Source organism: Oncorhynchus keta, chromosome 34, assembly GCF_023373465.1.
Source record: "Oncorhynchus keta strain PuntledgeMale-10-30-2019 chromosome 34, Oket_V2, whole genome shotgun sequence".
NCBI lineage: Eukaryota > Metazoa > Chordata > Actinopteri > Salmoniformes > Salmonidae > Oncorhynchus > Oncorhynchus keta.
Genome location: NC_068454.1, coordinates 27,664,603 through 27,687,502, shown reverse-complemented (window position 1 = coordinate 27,687,502; position 22,900 = coordinate 27,664,603). Strand labels below are relative to the sequence as shown.

The window sequence follows — 22,900 nt, the reverse complement described above, 5'->3', positions numbered from 1 at the left end:
AGGAGAGGAGAGGAGAGGAGAGGAGAGGAGAGGAAAAATAGTAAAAAAGACAGTGTACAATTTTTTTGATGTAATGCATCTCAATAGGACAACACTGTTTTTACAGTATATAATGTAAAATCCTAATATTCCACAAATATAATAAACACATGTATTTACAGGTTTACATATGGGTTTCTAGATCACAATATGTGTTTCAGAAGTAGCTAGAATTCATAGAGGCTGTATATTAATCGATAACAAAATATAATCAGAAAAAAATAAGAATAGAGATGCTCCAGAATCCTGGTTCTAATACCTTGAGTATCTCCTGTCTGACAATTAGAGCTTTGGCGGCTACAGTAACACAGCTAGTCACTCCCCAGCCTGGAAACGCTCACATGCACTCACGGATGCACACCCACACACACACACACACACACACACACACACACACACACACACACACACACACACACACACACACACACACACACACACACACACTCAGTCTTCCACAAAATGGCTACTAACTCCCAAGCCTGGCTGGCTGATTCAAGGAGATTTTCTTACAAAGAGTTGGTGAGTTACAAATGTCACCCTATTCCCTGTGTAGTGCAGTATGTTTGACCAGAGCCAATACGATTGTGGTCAAAAGAAGTGCACTAAGTAAGGGAACAGGGTGACATTTGGGACATATACTTTCTTTACAAAGTGAGCCAGAACCAGGCTGTGAATTATAGATGAGTAGAGGGGTGAGCAGGGGTCTTCCTGCCAGGAGAGGAAGTGAGGTGAGGAATACTGATATCTCCAGTACCTGGTCTTGTCCTCATTAGTCAACACCATATGGTGAAATCACACTTACCATACTCAACCCTCTGTAGGTGGAGGCAGGCTGGGACTGGGCAGCCATTGTGGGGTTCTCTTCCTGGCCATGGAACTATAGAACCATGGAATCATGGAACCATCACGTTCTATCTAGAAAAGGGATTCCTTTACACCCACTCGTCCTTCTCTTCCTCCCTACTCCTCTCTTTCTCATCTAAGGGAGAGAGTTGTGTGTTTCATCTATGATCCCCCCCCCCCCTCCATCTCTCTTCTCTCAGTGGGTGAGGATCTAAATTCTCTGCATGGTGTGAATGGTCCTCTGCCCGCCTGCGGCTGTTTGGATAGGAATGATCATTACCACTCTCTGCAGTCTGTCCGTCTACACACATCACATGCATTTCAATGGACACACAGATGGGAGTGTTCCCAGTCCAGTGCCCACCCTAACACATTGATTTCAATGGACCTTCATATGGGAGTTTGCCCAGCCCTGTTCCCACATAGGGGGCCTCTCTTTTGGGTATAAGCCCACCAGGTCTACCCTTGACAGAGGAGAAATGATTGGGGTGTTTTAGGGGGTGATCATGACAGTTGACATTCTTAATGGCCTTTCTCCTGCTTCCTTTTGAAGGGAAAATACTCTTCTGAATTGTAAAACCAGTTTTGGTCAGTTGGATAACGCTTTACTGTCCCAAAGCAAGTGTAAGCTTTGTAAGCTTTGAACTACCCAGTGTGCCCACATACAGTACATAACACCACAGGCAAGATGTGTCATTTTCTGTAGACAGAGTATTGCAGTTTGACTACATCACACTTGAGCTGGATATTGGTTCTCTCTTCTTCTCTGTTGTCCCAAATGGCACCCTACTTCCTACATTGTGCACTACAGGCCCATAGGGCTCTGGTCTTTTTCTCCCTGTTGTAAGCGTGAAGGAAAGATATTAGAAGTGGACGAGATCAAAAGCTTATCAAACGGCTTCAGGGAACTCTACCCTGGCCTAGGCTTGTGTCCCAAATGGCACCCTATTCCCTTTATAGTGCACTACTTTTGAGCTGGGCCTATTTGGGTCTGGACAAAAGGAGTGCACTATATGGTGCCATTTGGGATGCAGGCCTAATAATTCAACTCCAGACCTGCATAAATGAGCAACCCTGCCGCCTTCTTTGGCGTAAAGAACATCTTCTGTAACTCATTGTAACTCCCTCTTAGCAGCTCAGCCAAGCAACCCCAGGAGGATATTATCTGAAATCCTTGAAGTACTTTATAAATTGAATGTCCTCTGTATGGTCATAATGAACATTTTTAGTTTCATTCTAAGATGACGGCAGCTACGTTTTTGCCTTTTACATTTAGCTGATGATCACAGCTTTGACAATAAAGCTAATTCAGTGGAAATACACCCAGCTCATGATATGCTGTTAAATTACACTGAGACGGCTTATCATCTTACCCTTGCTAAACCCTAAATATGGCTGCCTCTGCCTCAGGGAGGAGAATGGTAGGTAGTGCTTATAATGCCGACGGTGGGTAGTGGGACTGATGCCCTGGAGTATGCTACCATGCTCTGTAGCTCTCTCAGGTCCTCCCCCTGTAGCAACTCCCGGGACAGAAGCTCAGTGTTTTTACTGCTCTAAGAGGTGAAGAAGCGTTGGCATCTGAAGAAAGAGACCAATTCAACAACAACACACCATCTTTGATGGTCCACCTTTATAACCTGGCACCTGTCTAAACAATATCAAACATGACTTGATGTCTAGTCAACAAAACACAGCCGAGAGACAGACGGACATGCCAATTGGTCTTCCCATGCCATCTTTGTGGCACCACCTTGCCCTTGCACCGTAGCCTCCATGATGAGAATGTTCTAAGAGATAAGATCTTAGAGATCTAGACCTCCCACACTTCTTTGCTCTCTCAGTCCAATTCTGGCACATAGCTGGGGAGTCAAACCGACAGTGATGCCAATCTGTCCACTTGGCATCAGTCCCTCATAAACACTTTGACATTTCTTCAGATTCTAAGGCCTTGACCTTTAAGTCAACCGGCCAGCGTGTGCAGTGATGATGTCCATATTGCTCTCCCTGTTTTCTCCATAGTTCAAACCTCTGGTCAACATTGACAGCAGTCATTGAAAAGACCTCTGCAGTCGGTAACCAGGACGCGCTCGTCATTTGGGCTGGTTTATATTGAGAGCAGAGCTGTCCCCATGGCTTTGTCTCCAGTCCTTTACAGCAGTAGTAGCCTATGGTCCCCTAGGCTGTGTATGACCTGTCCTGTAGCAGAAGGGTCCTGCAGAGCTGTCCCTCTACCCTATACTGCTCTCCCTTTATTCACCATATTTCAAACACTGGCAGCAGTGGTGAAAAGAGCATTGCCGTCTGTAATCAGCAGATCGTCATCATCATTGTGGTTGTTTTGGTCCCGTGGGCTGTGCCGGCCAGTCCAGTCCTGCAACAGTGGTCCCTTAGGCTGTGTCTTCAGTGGTCCCTGTCCCCCTGGCCACCGCAGCAGCCTGCTATGTGTCTGCTCCTGGGGATTATGCATGTGCTGTCATGCAGGAGCTATTATAACTCTCATCGATCCTCTGTGTCCCAGAGAATAGAATTCAGTGGTGCTGCATTGATCATGCTCATTATTGGCCCAATCCCCCTGCTGCACCTACAGTCACGAACCTCACCTACACTCGGACTAAAAGGTCAAATATTGTATTACATTGAGGGACTAGCACCCCCACCTGTCTCTCTCTGTCTGTCTGTCTGTCTGTCTGTGGATTTGGCTATGGACCAACACCTTGTGCTGTAGATTTGGAAATGTGCCTTTACCAATCTTAATGCTGAACACACACACACACACTCCTTTCTCTCTCTTTCTGCGTGATGGCTTTTGGCAAACGTGCATCCGGTCCATTTGCATTCCCGTTTGGGTGGTTGGCTGGCACGCCTGCCGCCACTGTGCCGTCCCTGCTTTGAACGGGCTCCCAGATGCACTTATTCCTGCGCAGTGGTTCGTTTGGGAAACTTAGTTAATTAGTGTGTGTGTGCATCATGGCACTCATAGTAGTGGCTAATAGAATCTCCAGGCACAGACAGGAGAGGAGAGGGTTCATTATTATTCACGTAGAGTTTAGGATTCTTCCTGACACTTTCCTCCCCACTGATCTGAACTGTATCAATATTTCACTTCAAATATACATCCCACTTATTGCCCTTCATGCAAGCTTTTCATTCATATTGGTAGTGATAGATTAATTGGTTGGCCTGTCGCTCTCTTGATGTAATGTTCTTTATTGGAACGACCAGGTCCCATGTGGTCTTCTGGACCACGTTCTGACTATAGTAGGTTCCACAGGAAGTTGGTGGCACATTAATTGGGGAGGACGGTCTCGTGGCAATGGCTGGGGCGGCATAGGTGGAATGATAACAAATACATCAAACACATGGTTTCCATGTTTTTGATGTCATTCCATTTACTCCTTTCCAGCCATTATTATGATCCGTCCTCCCATCAACAGCCTCCACTGGTAGGTTTAGCATTGAATGGCGTCTTTACAGATAGCATGTTGTTCCCAGACAGACACATGATTGTACTTTTACACTGTGTCGTTGGTTGTAAAACAACCGGGTTAAACTGGATCCTGTGGCAGGATATGAGTCTGTGATTACAACATAACAACATCTCGTAGGTGATATTCTTTACGATAAGACGACAGTTCTTGATGAGTTACCTCAGGAGTCTGTCAGAGCTGCCCTGACTGTGCTCCTTTCATTGTAAACCAGTGAGTTTCAAGAGAACAATGGTAAATGTTTTTGGGGCCAGCAATAATGTGTGTTGCCATTGGACAAAAGCCATAGCTTGTTAGCGCTAAGAGCTAAGAGCTGTCTTTGGCATCTGGGAAGGGGAAGAGATGAGCCTACAGCTTGTCTCACCTCAGCGTAGAATGACAGAAACGGACCTGGGGGTGTCTGTGCTTTCTAACTCTGCTCTCCTCTGTTCTGCGCAGCTCTGCAACATTCCTGCTCTTCTCAAAGAACAGCGCCTTCAGGCCTATAGCCCAAGGGAAGAGGGGAGAGGGAAGGAGAGCAGGAGAGAGAGAGGAAGAGAGAGAGGGAAGAAGTTTCACAAGCAACTTCACATGACCAACAGTGCAGTTTTAAGAAAAATAAGAGTTAATACAAATATTTACTTTATGAACTAAAGTAAAAAATAAAAGAGCAACAATAAAATAATAATAACTAGGCCATATACAGGGGGTACCAGTACTGAGTCAGTGTGTGGGGCTACAGGTTTGTTGAGGTAATTGAGGTAATACAGAGGGTAATGCGTACAGGCCAGTATATCACCGGGGCCAAGCTTCCTGCTATCCAGGACTTCTATACCAAGCGGTGTCAGAGGAAGGCCCTAAAATTTGTCAAAGACTCCAGCCACCCCAATCATAGACTGTTCTCTCTAATACCACACAGCAAGCTGTACCGGAGCGCCAAGTCTAGCTGCCAAGAGGCTTCTAAACAGCTTCTACACTCAATCCATAAGACTCCTGAAGAGCAAATCAAATGGCTACCCAAACAGGTCAGGGATGCAAAGTTGTGGAGAAGCACAGACCGGGGTTGGTTCTAAAAAAATATCAGAAACTTTGAGCATCCCACGGAGCACCATTAAATCCGTTCCAATTTTTTTTAAGAATACGCCACCTCAGCAAACCCACAAAAACTCATGGCCCAGGCAATGAGGGCATTAATGAGAGAGGCAACAAAGAGACCAAAGATAACCCTGAATGAGCTGCAAATCTCCACAGCGGAGATTGGAGTATCTGACCACTTTAAGCCGTACACTCCACAGAGCAGGGCTTTACGGAAGACTGGCCAGGAAAAAAATAAGCAAACATTTTTGGTGTTCGCCAAAATGCATGAGGGAGACTCCCCTAACATATGGAAGAAAGAACTCTGGCCAGATGAGACTAGAATTGAGCTTGTTTTTCATCAGCAGTGCCTGGGAAACTGGTCAGAATTGAAGGAATGATGGATGGCGCTAAATGCAGAGAAATTCTTGAGGGAAGCCTGTTTCAGACTTCCTGAGATTTGAGACTGGGACTGAGGTTCACCATCCAGCAGGACAATGACCCTAAGCATACTGCTAAAGCAACACTCAAGTGGTTTAAGGGGAAACATTTAAATGTCTTGGAATGGCCTCGTCAAAGCCCAGACCTCAATCCAATTGAGAATCTGTGGTATGACTTAAAGACTGCTGAACACCAGCGGAACCCATCCAACATGAAGGAGCTGGAGCAGTTTTGCCTTGATGAATAAGCAAAAATCCCAGTGGCTAGATGTCCAAGCTTATAGAGACATACCCCTAGAGACTTGCATCTGTAATTACTGCAAAATGTGGCTCTACAAGTATTGACTTTGGGGGGGTTGAATAGTTATGCACGCTCTAGTTTTCTGTTTATTTGTCTTATTTCTTGTTTGTTTCACATTAAAAAATATTTTGCATCTTCAAAGTGGTAGGTTGTGTAAATCAAATGATACCATCCCCCCAAAAATCTATTTTAATTCCAGGTTGTAAGGCAAAAAAATAGGAAAAATGCCAAGGGGGTGAATACTTTCGCAAGCTACTGTACATGTACATATTAACTCAATTACCTAGACACCTGTGCCCCCGCACATTGACCCTGTACCAGTACCTCCTGTATATAGCCCGCTATTGTTTTTTTACTGCTGCTTTTTAATTATGTGTTATTCTTATCTCTTATTTTTTGAGGGGTATTTTCTTAAAACTGCATTGTTGGTTAAGGGCTTGTAAGTAAACATTTCACTGTGTTTGGCGCATGTGACAAAATTTTATTTGAATATGTACATGTAGGTAGGGGTAAAGTGACTATGCATAGACAATAGATAATAAACTGTGAGTAGCAGCAGCAAAACAAAAGGGGGGCAATGCAAATAGTTTGGGAAGCCATGATTAGCTTTTCAGCATTCTTATGGCTTGGGGGTAGAAGCTGTTAAGAAGCCTTCGGGACCTATACTCGGCACTGCGGTAGCAGAGAAAACAGTCTATGACTAGGGTGGCTGGAGTCTGGCAATTTCTAAGGCCTTCCGCCTTGTATAGAGAGGTCCTGGATGGTAGGAAGCTTGGCCCCAGTGATGTCCTGGGCCGCATTACCCTCTGTAGCGCCTTGCGGTCAGAGGCTGAGCAGTTGCCATACCAGGCAATGATGCAACCCGTCAGGATGCTCTCGATGGTGCAGCTGTAAAATCTTTTGAGGATATGAGGACCCATGTCAAATCTTTTCAGTCTCCTGAGGGGGAATAGGTTTTGTCGTGCCCTCTTCACATCTGTCTTGGTGTGCTTAGACCATGTTAGTTTGCTGGGGATGTGGATGCCAAGGAACTTGAAGCTCTCAACCTGCTCCACTACAGCCCTGTCGATGAGAATGGGGGCATGCTCGGTCCTCCTTTTCCTGTAATCCACAATCATCTCACAGCATTCTCATGTAGGTGTTCCTTTTGTCCAGGTGGGAAAGGACAGTGTCGAGTATAATAAAGATTGTGTCATCTGTGAATATGTTGGGGAGTATGCAAAATGGAGTGCGTCTAGGGTTTCTGGGATGATGGTGTTGACGTGAGCCATGACCAGCCTTTCAAAGCACTTCATGGCTACAGACACATAGTACACATCCTGGTCATCCATCTGGCACTGAGACTTTTAAATGTTGAAATGTTTAAAGTTCTTGCTCACATTTTTTACGGCGAGCGTGATCACACAGTCGTTTGGAACAGCTGGTGCTCTCATGCATGCTTCAGTGTTGCTTGCCTCGAAGCGTGCATAGGAGCGCTGCCTCTGGATTAGCGTTTTCTTGTTTGTTTATGGCTTTGTACAGCTCATTGGGTGCAGTCTTAGTGCCAAAACTCTATTTGTTGTCTGCAGCTTATCATGACATACTCTACCTCAAGCGAGCCAAACCTTGAGGCTTCCTTAATATTTGATTTCACACACCAGCTGTTATGTTTAAATACGCTTTCAAAAGGCCAGCATGGGGATCAGTTTAGGCAGCGCACCACCATCACCAACCAAACCTCTGATCCGATAACCCCTCACTGGTGATGTGCAGGTTGACTCATAACCCGCAGTACCAATGGTTGGGTTTAGGGTCAGTAAATATTGTGTGGATGAAGGAGGGTTGAATAAAGAGAAAATAGTACCTAGATGTCCTATCCAACTTGCCAAAACAAGATACTTGTGTAGTGTTTGAAAAACGAGTTTTAATAACTCCAACCGAAGTGTATGTAAACTTCTGACTTCAACTGTGTAATTGTTGTGCAATTTATATCTATAGTCTACATTGAGGTTTTTATATAATTATTTTAGTCTCTCTGGCATTAGTGCGTAAGCCTAAGCTTTAGGGCCTAACTGTACACGCACCAAATAGCCTACATGCCAATCACCAAATGATTTTGGTAGTGGGCAGAAAAAAGGACAATAAAATACATCTGTGAATTGGAGAGTTGGAAATAAAGAGAAGAGAGATCCAGAAAAGTTATATTTGAGATTTGGTGAAGTGGTACATGAGGATGATAGCGGTCACATCACATCAAATCAAATCAAATTTTATTGGTCACACACATGGTTAGCAGATGTTAATGCAAGTTTAGCAAAATGCTTGTGCTTCTAGTTCCGATAGTGCAGTAATATCTAACAAGTAATCTAATAATTCCACAACAACTACCTAATACACACACATGTAAAGGGATGGAATAAGAATATGTACATATATATATGGATGAGCGATGGCCGAGCGGCATAGGCAAGATGCAATAGATAGTATAAAATACAGTATATACATATGAGATAAGAAATGTAAGATATGTAAATATTATTAAAGTGGCATTATTTGAAGTGACTAGTGATCCAAGTGGCCAATGATTTGAGTCTGTATGCAGGCAGCAGCCTATCTGTGTTAGTGATGGCTGTTTAACAGTCTGATGGCCTTGAGATAGAAGCTGTTTTCAGTCTCTCAGTCCCAGCTTTGATGCACTTGTACTGACCTTGCCTTCTGGATGATAGCTGGGTGAACAGGCAGGGACTCAGGTGGTTGTTGTCCTTGATGATCTTTTTGGCCTTCAAGTGACATCGGGTTCTGTTGGTGTCCTGGAGGACAGGTAGTTTGCCTCTGGTGTTGCGTTGTGCAGACTGCACCACCCTCTGGAGAGCCTTGCGGTTGAGGGCGGTGCAGTTGCCGTACCAGGAAGTGATACAGCCCAACAGGATGCTCTCAATTGTGCATCTGTAAATGTTTGTGAGGGTTTTAGGTAACAAGCCAAATTTCTTCAGCCTCCTAAGGTTGAAGAGGTGTTGCTCACAACACTGTCTGTGTGGGACGACCATTTCAGTTTGTCTGTGATGTATTCGTCCAGGAACTTAAAACGTTCCACTTTCTCCACTGCTGTCCCATCGATGTGGATAGGGGGGTGCTCCCTGTGCTGTTTCCTAAAGTCCATGTTCATCTTTGTTTTGATGACGTTGAGTGAGCAGTTGATTTCCTGACACCACCCTCTGAGTGCTCTCACCTCCACCCTATAGGCTGTCTCGTCGTTGTTGGTAATCAAGTCCACTACTGTTGTGTTGTCTGCAAACTTGATGATTGAGTTGGAGTCGTGCATGGCCACACAGTCATGGGTGAGTACAGTTGAAGATCAGCGAAGTGGAGATGTTGTTTCCTACCTTCACCATCTCAGGACGGCCTGTCAGAAAGTCCAGGACCCAATTACGCAGGGCGTGGTTGAGACCAAGGGCCTAAAGTTTAATGGTGAGCTTGGAGGGTACTATGTTGTTGAATGCTGAGCTGTAATGAATGGACAGCATTCTTACATAGGTATTCCTCTTGTCCAGATGGGATAGGCAAGTGTGCAGTGTGATGGCGATTGCATCGTCTGTGGACCTGTTGGGGCGGTATGCAAACTGAAGTGGGTCTAGGGTGGCAGGTAAGATGGAGGTGATATGATCCTTGACTAGTCTCTCTAAGCACTTCATAATGACAGAAGTGAGTGCTACTGGGCAATAGTCATTAAGTTGGGGCGGCAGGGTAGCCTAGTGGTTAGAGTGTTGGTCTAGTAACCGGAAGGTTGCAAGTTCAAACTCCCGAGCTGACAAGGTACAAAATCTGTCGTTCTGCCCTTGAACAGGCACTTAACCCACTGTTCCTAGGCCGTCATTGAAAATAAGAATTTGTTCTTAACTGACTTGCCTAGTTAAATAAAGGTAAAATAAAATAAAAAGTTCAGTAATCTTCTTGGGTACAGGAACGATGGTGGCCATCTTGAAGCATTTGAGGACAGCAGACTGGGATAGGGAGCGATTGAATATATCCGTAAACACACCAGCCAGCTGGTCTGCGCATGCCCTGAGGACACGGATAGGGATGCTGTCTGGGCCAGCAGCCTAGCAAGGTTTAACACATTTAAATGTCTTACTCACGTCGGTCACGGAGAAGGAGAGGGGGGGCACGCAGTCCTTGGTAGCGGTCCGCGTCGGTGGCACTGTATTTTCCTCAAAGTGGGCGAAGAAGGTGTTTAGTTTGTCTGGAAGCAAGACGTCAGTGTCCATGACGTGACTGGATTTGTTTTTGTAGCCCATAATTGATGGCTATGTCATGTGTGACGTTTGAGGCGCTATGCAAATTTGACAGTCACAAGACGGGGACTTAAAATAGACCTATGGCATGTCAAGGGAACTGTAGCCTACTGAAACTGAAAGCTGGACACTGACTGTAGTTCTGACCTCTCACATAGCCTTAATATTAACTTCTGTAGAATGAAGCATTTCTTGCAGTAAAATGATGCACCAAATGTAGGCAACATTTTGACTCGGGAAGAGGAGTGGAGAAATATGATTTCTTTCTTTCAGCATCTTTTGAGAATGTGAATGCTGAGTTAGATACCATCTGTCGAGGTTCTACAGAATCTTTATTAACATCATAAAAGCCAAACTGAAATCTTACCAGAAACATGTTGGGTCATTTTCACAGCTTTCTATTTCCTTACAACTGGTTAAGCTGATGTCATTTGGAAATGTTGCACCCAAAACCTTTCCAGTTTCTTTTACAGCATGTTCTTCCCGGTCCCCAAACGTCTTTGCTGCACGAAAGAAGCAGAGATAACAGAAAACTTTATAGATGTCAACTAGATTAAAGCATTCATTTGATCGATTTATGACATTATTCTGGTGAGCAACGGTTTATTTGGTCTTCTAGGGCAACATATAATGACAGACGAGAAGCTGCATGTATCTAACTATAGACTAGTTGAATAACAAATAGTCTACCAAAATGTTGGAAATTATGAGATGAAACATATCTAAATCTGGCACCCTCTGTCAAAAAAACATTTCCGCCATCTCTGACTGTAGTCTACAGCACATTTTCTATATTAGCGGGTTAGAGTTGGTTGCGGGCCTTAGATCTTCACTTTATCACATATAGTCGAGCTGTTGCTGGTGGGTTATTAGCAATTGCAGGCAGGTGAACAGGAGGTATTGTGGGAGGGGGCTGCACTCACACACAATGCATCCCACCACCAGCTCCACAGATCAATAGGATCCTGGACGTACGGGGCTAGCCATCGATCTATTTTATTCCCGTGCTCAGCCGACCCGTACGCACCAGGGCACTGGAGCGGGAAATTCTAATTATTATTAAAGCCAGCCAATTCCATTATCTGGGCAGCGGAAGAAAGGAAGGATGTGCAGTGCTGGCTTGCTCTGCGATATTGGCTCCCTTCCCTTAAAAAAGGGGGCAAAGGTTTGCCCTTTGTGGTCCGAGACAGTGGGGGAGTTATTACCCCAGTTTATCATCGTGGCCTCCGTCTCTCCTCTGCCACCTGCCACTGGGTGGCCATCTTGGATCTGATGGAGACAGGCCTAGACAGAGCTTATCTAGAAAAACAGCTGTATACATCAATATAATAGGGAACACAATTAGTGTGTTTGTGTGATCTTAGCATGTTGATGAGGGGAAAGTATTGGTGCAATAATTTCTGAATTGGCAGCAAGATTAATACAGTGCAGCTACTACAGATATTCTACCACTCATTACCAATAAAGATGAAATAATTGTGACGTTGACATAAAACAAAGGGTGTGACCATAATCTTTCAGTGTGACTGCATCTGGTGTGTTTGAGGTCCATTACTATGTTTACTATTCCTTAAGTCTGAGAGTGATAAATTAATTCAGTTCCACACAGTGTCTGACTCTTAGTGATGATTTAATGGACCTATCTGCAACAGGAAAACCCAGTAGTTCCCGGCTAAGACCAACTCTGAATTAACAGGACCCCTGCACAGTTATTAACTTTCTGTTTAAGTGGGGTTATGAAGAAACATCCCATCAACCACATTATAACATTTAGCTGCACCTGGGGAGGCCTGGCTGTTTGGAGGGATGTGATGCATTGTGTTTTAGCTAATCAGTACTATCGAGGACATGTCAGTAATACAGGTTTAATGTGTGTGAGGAATTGTAGATACCAGTACTGGGGAAGCCTGTTTGTGTGACAGGATGTGTAGCTAACGACCAGGGCTATGGAGTCTCTATGGCTACATACTAGAGGTTGACCGAATAGGATTTTTCAATGCCGATACCGATTATTGGAAGGCCATAAAAAGCAGATACCAATTAATCGGCCGATTTTTAGAAATGTATTTGTAATAATGACAATTACAACAATACTGAATGGACACTTATTTTAACTTAATATAATACATCAATAAAAATACATTTAGCCTCAAATAAATAGTGAAACATGTTCAATTTGGTTTAAATAATGCAAAATGTGTTGAAGAAATAAAAGTGCAATATGTACCATGCAAAAAAGCTAACGTTTGAGTACCTTGCTCAGAACATGAGAACATATGAAAGTTGGTGTTTTTAAGTTGTAGTTAATATAGTATGTATAGGACTATTTCTCTCTATACCATTTGTATTTCATATACCTTTGATTATTGGATGTTCTTATAGGCACTTTAGTATTGCCAGTGTAACAGTATAGCTTCCGTCCCTCTCCTCGCTCCTACCTGGGCTTGTACCAGGAACACATCGACAACAGCCACACTCGAAGCAGCGTTACCCGTCGCTCCACAAAAGCCGCGGCCCTTGCAGAGCAAGGGGAACAACGACTCCAAGTCTCAGAGCGGGTGACGTTTGAAACGCTATTAGCACGCACCCCGCTAACTAGCTAGCCATTTCACATCGGTTACACCAGCCATTAGGCTGATAGGCTTGAAGTCATAAACAGCGCTGTGCTTGCGAAGAGCTGCTGGCAAAATGCACGAAGGTGCTGTTTGAATGAATGCTTCCGAGCCTGCTGCTGCCTACCCTCACTCAGTCAGACTGCTCTATCAAATATCAAATCATAGACTTAATTATAACATAATAAAACACAGAAATATGAGCCTTTGGTCATTAATATGGTCGAATTCAGAAAATCATTTCGAAAACAAAACATTTATTTCAGTGAAATACGGAACCGTTCGGTGTGGCATCCCTAAGGTGGCATCCCTAAGGTGGCATCCCTAAGGTGGCATCCCTAAGGTGACATCCCTAAGTCTAAATATTCTTGTTACATTGTACAACCTTCAATGTTATGTCATAATTACGTAAAATTCTGGGAAATTAGTTCGCAATGAGCCAAGATGCCCAAACTGTTGCATATACCCTAATTCTGCGTGCAATGAATGCAAGAGAAGTGACACAATTTCACCTGGTTAATATTGCCTGCTAACCTGGATTTCTTTTAGCTAAATATGCATGTTTAAAAATATATACTTCTGCGTATTGATTTTAAGAAAGGCATTGGTGTTTATGGTTAGGTGCAACGATTGTGCTTTTTTCGCAAAAAGCTTTTGTTAAATCATCCCCCAGCATTGCATCGATTATATGCAATGCAGGACACGCTAGATAAACTAGTAATATCATCAACCATGTGTAGTTAACTAGTGATTATGATTGATTGTTTTTTATAAGATAATGCTAGCTAGCAACTTACCTTGGCTTCTACTGCATTCGTGTAACAGGCAGGCTCCTCGTGGAGTGCAATGAGAGGCAGCTGGTTAGAGCGTTGGACTAGTTAACCGTAAGGTTGCAAGATTGAATCCCAGAGCTGACAAGGTGAAAATCTGTCGTTCTGCCCCTGAACAAGGCAGTTAACCCACCGTTCCTAGGCCTTCATTGAAAATCAGAATGTGTTCCTAACTGACTTGCCTAGATAAATAAAGGTGTAAAATAAATAAATAAATAAAACCGGCGTCCAAAAATACCGATTTCCGATTGTTATGAAAACGTGTAATCGGCCCTAATTAATCGGCCATTCCGATTAATCGGTTGACCTCTACTACATACTCTATAAGGGAAGGTTCCCCAATCTTCACCCTGGGAGGGTTGGCGAGGCTTCTGGATGTGTGTGACCAGCACTGCTATTGAGCAGATGTTACTTCTGCTATCTATACCAGTCGCTTTCTATTCTTGTGTGTATTTCTTTCAATCTTATTGATCATATTTTTATTTCTTGTATGTATTCATTTGATTTATTATTACTGCATTGTTGAAAAGGGCTTACAAGGCAGCATTTCACTGTACTGTTTACACCTGCTGTATCCTGTGCATGTGATTTGATTAAGAAAATGGCTGAGGGAGACAAAGAAATAAGTCTGGAACAAACAGACACAGCCGAACAAGGCGAGTGATTATAGGGTCATTAAAAACCAAGCTTCCCAATGGAAATGAACTACGTGTACTCATACTCAGAGACAGATACACAGAGACAGACAGACATATTCACTCACTCACTGACTTGTCTCCTGGCATTGGATGAGAGTTATTTACGATTGGCCCTGACAGACCTGCCAGACAGAGACATAGAGAGGATGATGTGTCCAGTGTTTGAATGTGTTAGTAAATGTCATAGACAGGGTGTCTCAGTGACTATGTTAAATATTTTTCTATCCCCCAAGTCTCTTCTTTTAATATGTAGGAGTATGATTCATAATCATAAATTCAATTTTGTCAAACAGTAGACTTATAAAATGTGTTTTTTCAAGGAAGGAACATAACTTGTGAATAAACACTAGCATTGGTAGCATTGACAGAAAAGCTATTTTACATTTTTCTAAACTTTTGTGTATATTTTATGATCATATGTTTTGTAATTCAGTATTTTATTGTGTTTTGTATTGATGTATGTTTGTATTATGCGGGGCTCATTTGAAACAGAGACTTGGTCTTAATATGACACCCTGCCTCGCCTGGTTCACCAACTACTTCTCAGATAGAGTTCAATGCGTCAAATCGGAAGGCCTGTTGTCCGGACCTCTGGCAGTCTCTATGGGGGTGCCACAGGGTTCAATTCTCGGGCCCACTCTTTTCTCTGTTTATATCAATCAATCGCTCTTGCTGCTGGTGATTCTCTGATCCACCTATGCAGACGACACCATTCTGTATACATCTGGCCCTTCTTTGGACACTGTGTTAACAAACCTCCAAACGAGCTTCAATGCCATACAACACTCCTTACGTGTCCTCCAATTGCTTGTAAATGCTTGTAAAACTAAAAGCATGCTTTTCAACCGATTGCTGCCCGTACTCGCCCGCCCGACTAGCATCACTACTCTGGACGGTTCTTACTTAGAATATGTGGACAACTACAATTACCTAGGTTTCTGGTTAGACTGTAAACACTCCTTCCAGACTCACATTAAGCATCTCCAATCCAAAATGAAATCTAGATTCAGCTTCCTATTTCGCAGCAAATTCTCCTCCACTCATGCTGCCAAACATACCCTTGTAAAACTGATTTTCCTACAGATTCTTGACTTTGGTGATGTCATTTACAAAATTGCCTCCAACACTCTACTCAGCAAATTGGATGTAGTCTATCACAGTGCCATCTGTTTTGTCACCAAAGCCCCATTTACTACCCACCACTACGACCTGTATGCTCTCGTTGGCTGGCCCTCGCTACATATTCGTCGACAAGCCCACTGGCTCCAAGTCATCTATAAGTCTTTGCTAGGTAAATCCCTGCCTTATCTCAACTCACTGGTCACCATAGTGTGACGACCCTCCCACTGTCCGCAGAATTATTTCTATTTGCTTTTGTTTTCCTTAACAGGATGTTGGTGAGCGGAGCTGGGAGGGTCTTCAGCAACATGGGACACACCTGGGCCCGGATGTGTCCCAGGTTAAATACACCTCTTCCCCATTCATTCAGGAGACTCTCTCCATGCAGACACACTGTTAGATTTTGGTTGTGGCATTTTTGTGGCCGTTTTGTTCGTTTGCTTTGTCACCTTTCAACACTCCTCATTATCATATTTATGCACGCGAACACTCACTTACACAACTGATTACTGACTACACACACCATTGTTAATTATATTTACGTTACTTCAGTTAATAAATATATTTTTGTTATTCCTTATCTCCACGCCAACACCTCTTTTGGCCACCTTTCCTTCCAGTTCTCTGCTGCCAATGACTGGAACAAATTGCAAAAATCACTGAAGCTGGAGACTTATATCTCCCTCTCTAACTTTAAGCATCAGTTGTCAGAGCAGCTTACCAATCACTGTACCTGTACACAGCCCATCTGTAAATAGCACACCCAACTACCTCATCCCCATATTGTTCTTTTTTAGTTTCTTTTGCACCCCAATATGTCTACTTGCACATCATCATCTGCACATCTATCACTCCAGTGTTAATGCTAAATTGTAATCTTTTCGCCACTATGTCCCATTTATTGCCTTACCTCCCTAATCTTACTGCATTTGCACACACTTTACGTATATTTTCTATTGTGTTATTGACTGTATGTATGTTTATCCCATCTGTAACTCTGTGTTGTTGTTTTTGTCGCACTCCTATGCTTTATCTTGGCCAGGTCGCAGTTGTAAATGAGAACTTGTTCTCAACTGGCCTACCTGGTTTAAAAGAACGACACCCTGTTAAAATAAAGGTTAATAATAAAAATAGTGTGTCCTGAAAACTGTCTTTTCAACTGAACTGAATCTGAGTGATTGATTGACCTCATGTCTGTCACGACTTCCGCCGAAGTTGGTCCCTCTCCTTGTTTGGGCGGCGTTCGGCGGTCGAAGTCACCGACCTTCTAGCCATCGCTGATCCACTTTTCATTTTCCATTGGTTTTGTCTTGTCTTCCATCACACCTGGTTCCTATTCCATCAATTACATGCTGTGTATTTAACCCTCTGTTCCCCCCCGTGTCCAATATGCTGTTATTTACCGGGTTTTGTTTGACCCATTTATTATATTGTTCTGTTGACGGTGGTTTATAGATATTAAATGACATCAGTTTTCGCTGTCCTGCGCCTGACTTCCCTGCCGCCAGTATGCACCTCACTACAATGTCTGTCTTCAAGTGGCATATGATGTGGTTGTTTCAGTCCACTTTGACATTTATCCTCAAGTGGATGTGTGTACAAAATGTGTGTGTGTCTCTGAGTGTGTGTGAGGTAAGGTGAGGTGGTGAGCAGTCTAGGTCAGCAGACCCTAAACACATTTACAGCAGAACAGTAGTTCAGGGAGCATTAATGGAGAGACTTCCCTCTCTTCCTTTTCTCCTCTCCTTCCTTCTATCTTATTCCCATCACACATGACAGAATAGCCAATACTGAGATGGTGGGAAAATTAAGTTAATTTGAATCAATAGCCGGCAGCTCTATAGTGGATAGTAGAGGCCTGGAGTATCCACCCACTGACTGAAGCTGAAAAATACCCTCAGCTAACTAAGTCAATTCACACACATTCCACACATGCACGCACACACGCACACACACACACATCACGCACAGATGCACACACGCACACATACTACTGACTCTACTAAACTCCAAACTAAAACAAGAGATGAGAGTTGGCCGGGGAAATACTGAGCTCTGATGGGGAGAGGACATGGGCAGGAATGGGACGTGGGGAGAGGACGTGGGGAGGGACGGGTGTGGAGATGGAGGAGGTGTGGAGGGTTGGAGAGCGAAGGGGGAAGGGGGCACACGTGGTGTGGAGGGGAGAGGTGGTGGGGTGGGAAGTGCAGAGAGTTGGGGAGTGAAGGTAGGGAGAAGGTGGGGGTGAGGTGTGGACAGGAGAGGTGGTGGGTTGGAGGTGTGGAGGGTTGGGGAGTGGAGGTAGGGGGAAGACATACCCTCAAATGCATAAACCAGGGTTTAAAAAATAGGTGTTTGGTAAAATTGTTTAGGTTAAGCTGTCACATACACATGTGGGATTGGCTACCAAATTGGTTTCATAGTGTTGCTGACATTTTTCAATGGTTCAGTGTAGCGTTGAATGTGCTTGACCCGGCTTTCCCCCCTGGGCTGTCCTGTATATGTCAGATAGAAAGGGGTCTCTTGGGGAGGCAGGAAATGCCATTTCCACAGTGATTGATTTTCTGTCTGGCTCCCCTGAAAGGGTTAAACGCTCCTGCCCTGTTACAGTATACTGCTGCCCCTGCGTAGTAAGATTGCATTTGGTTGCCAGTGCCAACTCAACTATATAACCTGTCTGTCTGGTAAAGAGCTTGCAGAGGGAGGACTAAAGAAAAAAAGAGAGAGAGATAAAGAGAGGGAGTGAACTTTCTCTGCCAGGTTGGCACCTGTCCCAGCTTTATTCAGGGTGTTTTGCTCCTTCCTGTACACCTTCACAAACGTCCCATCGTATGTTGCGGTTGTATAAACAGATTGCTTTCACACAACAACACATTGCGTCTCTTTGTATTCCTTACGCCAGATTGGTTTCATATAACAAAACACATTTGATTGTTATTTTTCCATCTGCGCTACAACACTGGTTCCCTATAACCCAACATAAGTGCATGTATTTTGTCTGGGTTTAAATAGCCAGATTGCATTGTTATATTCCTTCTTTACTAAAACACAGGTTCTCTAAGCGTCCACAGCATGTTTAAAGCTTAACAGCAGATGTAGTGTTTTACCATAGAAATATAATATCTAGAACGAACATAGAACCTATGACCATGGCAATTGGACTGGTAAACACATTACTTGAATAGGGATGCACATTCTAGTAACTCTGTGTGTGGTTATAACATAATGATATATCCTATGATAAGCTGACTATGTAAATCAGTGTTTCAACTAGGAAAGGGGGTGCATTGCTACTAGCATTAGCGCAATGACATGCTAGCTGTTCCCATAGACTTCCAACGAATGTCCATTTAAAAGCACGTCTCGGCAGAAATCTATATAAAAAGAAAACATAAGAGGTTAAATGAATATAGGGGAAACACTGTTAATGTAAAGAGTAAATAGAGAGTTTATGTTTATCCCTATAGGTCTGTAGTTGTGGCAGAGGGAAAAGGGACACAGGCCTTAGGGATCCTATTAAATAAGTAAAACATCTCTAATGCTACTCTATAAGCAATATATGGTATATGTCTCCTTGGGAAAAGTTATATAATGTGATTCTTATGCTTTCTCTTCTTGACTTTCTGTTGCAGGTAATGTGCATCTTTATTCATTCTGGGTTCTCCTTTGGACGTCTCAGACACACGGCCACTGCAGACTGCAGCACGATGAGTAACACATCGTTTTATGTTGTGGGCAATGGACATTGAAATATGCACACATGCACACAGACACTTGTGCACCACATATAGTAAACATGCACACACAGCCATGCATTAGGATCCTTACATGTAAAGATGTATTATACTGTATAACAGTGAGTCTGTCTCTCTTGGTATCAGTGTGTGTGACATCCCTGTGATGACAGCATGCTAGTGTGTCAGCCCTTTTTACTGTGTGTGTGTGTGAGTGGATGTGTCTATGCATTTATGTCCGTTTATGTATCCCTTACTGCTTTATTTACCTAATTATGCATATGTGTGTGTATGGGGTGTGTGTGTGTGTGCGTGTGTGTGTGTGTGTGTATGTGTGAGTTTTGAGAGGGTGTCTCTGTATATATGTGTGGATGACAGGCTCTGGAGGGGTGGTTGGCTGAAAGACAGTGTGTGGTAAAACAATGCATCACAGTGAAAGCCTTCATTATGTGCTCACGCCTGTCCTGTCCCTCCTGAGAGCTGGGGATATGTGATGCACTGGCAACAACCACCGGCCAGCTAACACACACCACCGTTACTGTCACTGGCCATGCATGCTGTGAAACATGGTATATTGAGATTCACTGCATGTGCAATACTCTTATATTGATGTTTGCGTTACACACATTGTTGGACAAAATGATAAGCACATGTAGACACACGCATTCAGAACCAAGTAGGCTACGTTATAACGCATTATAAGGCCGGGGATTTTAATGCAGGGAAACTGAAATCCGTTTTCACCTGCGTCAAAACTCGTCATCACCTTTACACTACACATAGAAATGCATGCAAGGCTCTCCCTTGTCCTCCCTTTGGCAAAACTGACTCTAACTCTATCCTCCTAATTCATGCTTACAAGCAAAAACTCAAGGTAACCTCTCTAAATGACTATCGCCCTGTAGCACTCACATCTGCAACCATGAAATGCTTTGAAAGGCTGGTCATGGCTCACATCAACACCATCATTCCAGACACCCTGGACACACTCCAATTAGTGCCCTCCAAGCTCATCACTAAGCTCAGGACCCTGGGACTGAACACCTCCTTCTGCAACTGGATCCTGGACTCTTGTAATTTAGTGTACAAAACATTAGGAACACTCTCTCTTTCCATGACATAGACTGACCAGGTCTATGTCATGCTTCAATAAAAAGGTCAGATGTCAGACTGCAGGGAAATCTCTGGCCTCGCTTCTGTCTGCCAAAGCTGTTCACTATCACGGTGTGTTACCGTACCGTACTGTAGAATAACCTTACTGTGTACTGTACGATCTACAGAAGGTGATGGGGCAGTGTAAGCACTGACTAGTGTCTATTATACCTCACCATATCAGTACTCACTGCCTAGAGTCTAGTATACCTCACCATATCAGTACTCACTGCCTAGTGTCTAGTATACCTCCCCATATCAGTACTCACTACCTAGCTTCTAGTATACCTCACCATATCAGTACTCACTGCCTAGTGTCTGGTATACCTCACCATATCAGTACTCACTGCCTAGTGTCTAGTTTACCTCCCCATATCAGTACTCACTACCTAGTGTCTAGTATACCTCACCATATCAGTACTCACTGCCTAGTGTCTAGTATACCTCACCATATCAGTACTCACTGCCTAGTGTCTAGTATACCTCCCCATATCAGTACTCACTACCTAGCTTCTAGTATACCTCACCATATCAGTACTCACTGCCTAGTGTCTGGTATACCTCACCATATCAGTACTCACTGCCTAGTGTCTAGTTTACCTCCCCATATCAGTACTCACTGCCTAGTGTCTAGTATACCTCACCATATCAGTACTCACTGCCTAGTGCCTAGTTTACCTCACCATATCAGTACTCACTGCCTAATGCCTAGTTTACCTCACCATATCAGCACTCACTGCCTAGTGTCTAGTTTACCTCCCCATATCAGTACTCACTACCTAGTGTCTAGTATACCTCACCATATCAGTACTCACTGCCTAGTGTCTAGTATACCTCACCATACCAGTACTCACTGCCTAGTGCCTAGTTTACCTCACCATATCAGTACTCACTGCCTAATGCCTAGTTTACCTCACCATATCAGCACTCACTGCCTAGTGTCTAGTTTACCTCCCCATATCAGTACTCACTACCTAGCTTCTAGTATACCTCACCATATCAGTACTCACTGCCTAGTGTCTGGTATACCTCACCATATCAGTACTCACTGCCTAGTGTCTAGTTTACCTCCCCATATCAGTACTCACTGCCTAGTGTCTAGTATACATCACCATATCAGTACTCACTGCCTGGTGCCTAGTTTACCTCCCCATATCAGTACTCACTGCCTGGTGCCTAGTTTACCTCCCCATATCAGTACTCACTGCCTGGTGCCTAGTTTACCTCCCCATATCAGTACTCACTGCCTGGTGCCTAGTTTACCTCCCCATATCAATACTCACTGCCTGGTGCCTAGTTTACCTCCCCATATCAGTACTCACTGCCTGGTGCCTAGTTTACCTCCCCATATCAATACTCACTGCCTGGTGCCTACATCCCCATGCCATCCAACACACTGTGGGTGTGAGTAATCACCTATGGTTTATTGTTTGTGGGGAACGTTAGCGTAATGCCCGTGAGATTATTCTCTATTTATTAGGTCACACTGCTCTGAAGGCATTAAAGTGTCAGTGTGTTGAACTGTAAATCACTATTCATGAATAACAAATGGCACCATATTCCTTAACTAGTGCACTACTTTGGACCAGGGTCCATAGGGAATAGGGTGCCATTTGGGATGACCTTATTGGAGAAGGTTTGTTAGTGAACCAAAAGTTCACACAGGTGTTGCTATCTGTACTTCACAGCAGTCCCACGTCCATTGTGTGTGTGTGTGTGTGTGTGTGTGTGTGTGTGTGTGTGTGTGTGTGTGCATGTTTAGGCTGAAGACAAATTGAAGGTTTGGTTATAGGCTCTTCAAACTGTAGGTATAACAGGCTAAAGGTGAACATACATTAGCTGAAGGGATTATCCTTTGCACTCAAAATACATCTGTTCTCCTATCCTTGTTCTGTGTCCACTAGAGTGTAACCAACATCCAGACACTAACTGCCGGTTGAGAAGATTACTTTTGTCACAGTTGCTCATGTTAAGTGTTCCAAGCATTGATAGTGTGACCATGTCATACACAACCTAATCTGGACACGATCATCCAGGTTAATGATTACCCTTGTCAGTCATTAGTCACTGATCAGAGAGCTGTTCTGGTACTCACAATATACAAGACATCACTGCATTGGTCATAAAGCACAAATCAGCCCCCTCACACACACTCATAAAAGAAACACACACACTTCATACACACGCACGCACACACACTCCTCCAGCCTGTTACACCAGTTGGAGAAGGTGGCAGATCGATCAATCTGGTCATTAAAACTTCAACACTGCACTTCATCTCACTACGTTGTTGTCTGTCGCTATGGGGACCTGGTACACC

At 43.8% G+C, this 22,900-nt stretch overlaps 1 protein-coding gene and 1 long non-coding RNA gene across 4 annotated transcripts in view; one reads left to right on the top strand and one right to left on the bottom strand.

Moving 5' to 3' along the window:
- Window positions 1-22,900, top strand: part of LOC118366646 (receptor tyrosine-protein kinase erbB-4-like) — a 545,013-nt gene that overhangs the window by 112,496 nt on the left and 409,617 nt on the right. The gene's annotated exons all lie outside the window — the stretch shown is intronic.
- LOC127915084 (uncharacterized) lies at window positions 20,829-21,448 on the bottom strand. Of its 2 annotated transcripts, none has more exons than XR_008090165.1 (3): window positions 21,298-21,448; window positions 21,220-21,258; window positions 20,829-20,907 (listed from the first exon to the last, which is right to left on the bottom strand). It is a non-coding gene; the product is annotated as an uncharacterized LOC127915084 (long non-coding RNA). The 2 variants fall into 2 exon arrangements; XR_008090164.1 differs by lacking the exon at window positions 20,829-20,907 and adding an exon at window positions 21,063-21,141.